The sequence below is a fragment of the Schistocerca americana genome, chromosome 5 (genome assembly GCF_021461395.2).
Source record: "Schistocerca americana isolate TAMUIC-IGC-003095 chromosome 5, iqSchAmer2.1, whole genome shotgun sequence".
NCBI classification, from domain to species: domain Eukaryota; kingdom Metazoa; phylum Arthropoda; class Insecta; order Orthoptera; family Acrididae; genus Schistocerca; species Schistocerca americana.
The window spans coordinates 158252358-158256704 of NC_060123.1; positions in this window are offsets into that span (position 1 = coordinate 158252358).

Sequence of the window (4347 nt, forward strand, 5' to 3'; positions counted from 1 at the left end):
TATCTTGGGCTTTGCTTTACTTTGTCATACCGTAGTCAAATGGGCTATGCATGGCTCTGTTTAAAAAGAATATCTCACTAATGTCGTACGGTGGAGCCGCGTACGCCTCCTTTCATGTTCAGCACCTAACTCGCTGCAAATAATAACCTGTAGCTGTCATCTTGCAGCCTAATAGTCTATGCATTGGCTAGAATTGCGAATTAATAAAATAAGCAGACATATCAAATAAATAATTCGGCTGGTCCCGGCGGAGGTTCGAGTCCTCCCACGGGGATGGGTGTGTGTGTTTGTCATTAGAATAATTTAGGTTAAGTAGTATGTAAGCTTAGGGACTGATGACCTTAGCAGTTAAGTCCCATAAGGTTTCACAACCATTTGAATTTTGAAATAAATAATTAATAAAAAGAGGTTCTATTCGGACGTTTGCAATTGATGTAGACGACAGAAAATTATCTTGTATAATATTTATTCCAGAAAGTAACGCTCAGATGAACAGAAAGAGGTCCTGCGATAACTAAATATAATAGATAGAGAAATAATCTTATTAAATGCAGTAAAGTTGCGTTGAGTGTGTTATGAGAATGATAGCAGAATCCTCAAACTAAATAGTTATCCAAGAGTTACGAAGACCATTTCATGACCAAAATACACGAAATATTCATCAATTCAAAATAGTTCAGAGTTCAGCATGACGATTTACATATTAACACATGCAAGATAATCAGTAGAATTTCATACTCTGTCTATTCTCAGTTGCATAATGCAATCAAAAAAAGTTAAAGTTCTGCATTGGAGGACATTCAGATCTCGCCAGAGTCCCTTAAGAAATAAGAGTATTTTTGTGGTCGTTCAATACCCAGAATCTCACCCACATGATCAAATAGCCCATATTACCATAGACAGGTCTGCCATCTTCCAGAATCGCCCCCTTGAGCCCACTACTCAAACAGTGTCCATCTCCTGTTGACTCCAGCAGTATTCCACCACTGTCTGCTTCTGCATTGGCTGAAGGCCGCCTCCAGCAAAAATACATCGTTCATAAGCTCTGCAGACATGATTTGACTCAATTTGACCTCTTTATGTGCTAAACTGGCATAATATAACAGTATTTAATTTAAAAAAAATGTTATACACATTGTGTCACATACAGTCTGTTAACGATAAATATAAAATGGTTCAAATGGCTCTGAGCACTGTGGGACTTAACATCTGAGGTCATCAGTCCCCTAGAAATTAGAACCACTTAAACCGAACTAACCTAAGGACATCACGCACATCCATGCCCGAGGCAGGATTCGAACGTGCGACCGTAGCGGGCGCGCGGTTCCAGACTGAAGTGCCTAGAACGGCTCCGCCACATCGGTCGGCGAAAAATATAAATAAATAAGCTAGCATTCTTGCACCAGTGCACTTGCACTAAAAGATAACGAAATGCCGTTAAATATTGTTTAAACAACTGTATATTTCTGCTTGGTAGAAGTCTCTCTTGACCGTCGTTATAATGGTCTTAAAAGATAACACATGCAACTGATCACTTTTAAATTACAATGTTTTTTATATCAACTGATCAGTAGTCAGATAAACATCTGGCAACAATAGAAACATATTCAGTAAATAAATACACAAGCTTGACAAGATATGTGGTATTCATGCTGCATTCAGTTGCTCTGTTATTGTGGAAAATATAATTTTCTGACAGACATCTGCATAAAGAAATGATATAAAACGTAATAAATCAGTAAGTAAATTACATACATATTAGTTCTTTCAGGAATGATAGCTGTGCAGAAAGCCATCATCTGAGATCTTGTTTGTTGATATTACATCAAGTGTTTAATTGTTGTTAGTTCGAAGGTTCATTGTGAAAATGTTTAGTCACTGTAAAATATTGACTTCCGTAGATTATAAAATATTGAACTTATTATTGTTTCATTTGATGTGCCTCATGTTTCTGAGATGGCCAACGTATTCAGATTTTCTTTATTATTTAACTGTGATTTATTATCGAATTTCTAAGAGTTGTAAGAAGCCATATTTCAGACAGGCTTACACTCCGCCATTTCTGGTACATATCCTGCACCCAACGTCTGAGCAACTGCCGACCAAATTCCCCGTCATGGAATTTACCCAGTTCTGGCCATAAACTCCTCGTCCCTACACCGGAGCTCCCCTGGAGTGACCACGCGACATCCTCATCCCACCAACTCGCACCCAGCCAAACAAGGAAATTCGTCTCTCCTCAGTACCAACCAACCCTAGGCAGCTGAAGAACTCGCCTACATAATCGTAACGTCACAGGCACTAACCCTTTGAGCCGCCAAGTCACATTCTTTTGTTTATAAATTTTCTTACCAGCGCCCGGTCAAATATGCCGCCGCTCGCTCCAAGGCCAAATAACTTTGGTTCACTTGGTCCCGTGGAACGTGGTAAATAAATTAATGAAATAAAATCCATGTTTAGGGTTTCTTAAATTTATGTAGGCGATCCCAGTATGGTTCGTTGAGCACTGGTAAAGCAGATAGCCTCGGTACAACGATTCCACGAGTTTCTTAGCCATCGTCACGAGGTCAGGACAACTTTGCGGGTCGACACGCCCTAGGGCAGTCCGATCTTTCTTCGTGTTCTGACTGAAACACTCGAGGCTAGAGAGCCTCGTACCGCAGTAGGAGAGCTGAAATTGGCAGGATAGCGGTTCGGCGCGATACGCAGCTGGCGGTAATGGATTTCGGACGGCAGTCGCGTTACGCGCGGCGCCGCCTCGAGGTCACGGCGGCCGCAGCGCGCTGTGCTGAGGCGGCGGCGGCGGCGGCGGCGGCGGCGGTGCCGGGCCTGGGCCTCGCGAGTCGGCGCACGTCGGCCCCGCCCAGGGCGAGAATTGGCCTGTTGAGACAGCGGGGCGTGACGCGCATAACGCGGCCGGCCAAGGCGGAAGCGCGCCGCTTCGTTACCATCTCTCTTTTTTTCCCCGTTTCGCGTGTGCAGCTCATCTTCCCGTGTCCTGCTGCCCAGTTCCACTAGTGTAGCCAAAACAGCGGATTACGAAGGGAACGAGATGTAATTTGTTTAGTTTACAATATTTCGCAAATTCGTCATTAACGGAGAGAGACCTTCAAACGTAGAAGTTGCTTCTCGCGTACCCCCGAGTGGCTGCTATAGGACCATTAGTGTTCACAATACACAGGACCAGAAAGAAAAGAAAACAAAAAAAGCACGATAGCCGACGTCGCGTAGACCAAAATTTTCCGTAAATCGCAGGTCGGAATAGTATCGGGAGCTACGCCAACGACAACCAATCAGCGACTTGGGGGCGTAAGTATGTGCATTTAAACCAATTTGTGCCAGATACTACCTATTATCCTAAAAAGCTAAGTTACTAATTTCACTAGCGTAGGATAATGAAATTTTTGAGAACATTTCTCGTTTAGAAAAACGCGGTCTCGCTAAAACACTTTAAAATGGACTAAAAATAATATTGCCCTCAATAAAATATTTATTTGCAATGGTTACCGGTTTCGTTCAGAATGTGACCATATTTACACCATGATGGTAGGTGGTGGCGGTGAACGTAGCAGGTGAGACTCCAGCTGCAGTCGACGTTCGTGGGGTTACAGCAGCTACTCCGTTCCCACCACCGCCTAGCACCGTGGTGTAAACGGTCTGAAGATGGCCACATTCTAACCGAAACCGGTAATCATTGCAAATAAATATTTCATTGAGATCAAGACAGTTTTTAATCCATTTTTAAAGTCAGCTAATGTTTTCAGCTGGACAGTCAAAGCTAGGAAAACTTTGAATTCCTGTCGTGACTGGTAACATTAGATTCAAATTTTCTGAGATGTTTACTGGGCGAAGCTTGACTATTGAACCAACTAAGCTGAAAGTACTCTAATGCCATTAGTTTCTTCAGACGGTAAGCTGTGCTTCAGAAACTGAACAGCAGTAAGACAGTCAACATGCGGTACTGAGTAGTGCAACAAACGCCGCATATTTTAATTTTCGCTAATGTACAAAGAATATGATTGAACTTTTATTGGAAGAGGTACAGCAGATCGTTGAGTCGGCGCTGAAAAAGAAAACAAGCTAAATTATATACTTTTATTCCACATCTTTTACAGCAAATGCTCAAAAAGCCGTGCCTCGTAACATCGCTAAAAAGTTGACATCGTCGAAGAAACAAGTATCTCATCCTCTCGAACACAGCAGCAGCTTAGTCCGAAAAACTTCAGCGCGCTTGCCGCTGATTGGCTGTCGTTATCCGGCCATAGCATCACAACATTGGATTTCCAACTTGCGGATACTAGGGAAATTTTTCTGGGAGCTCTGTAGGAGTGTTCGCTGATGACACCT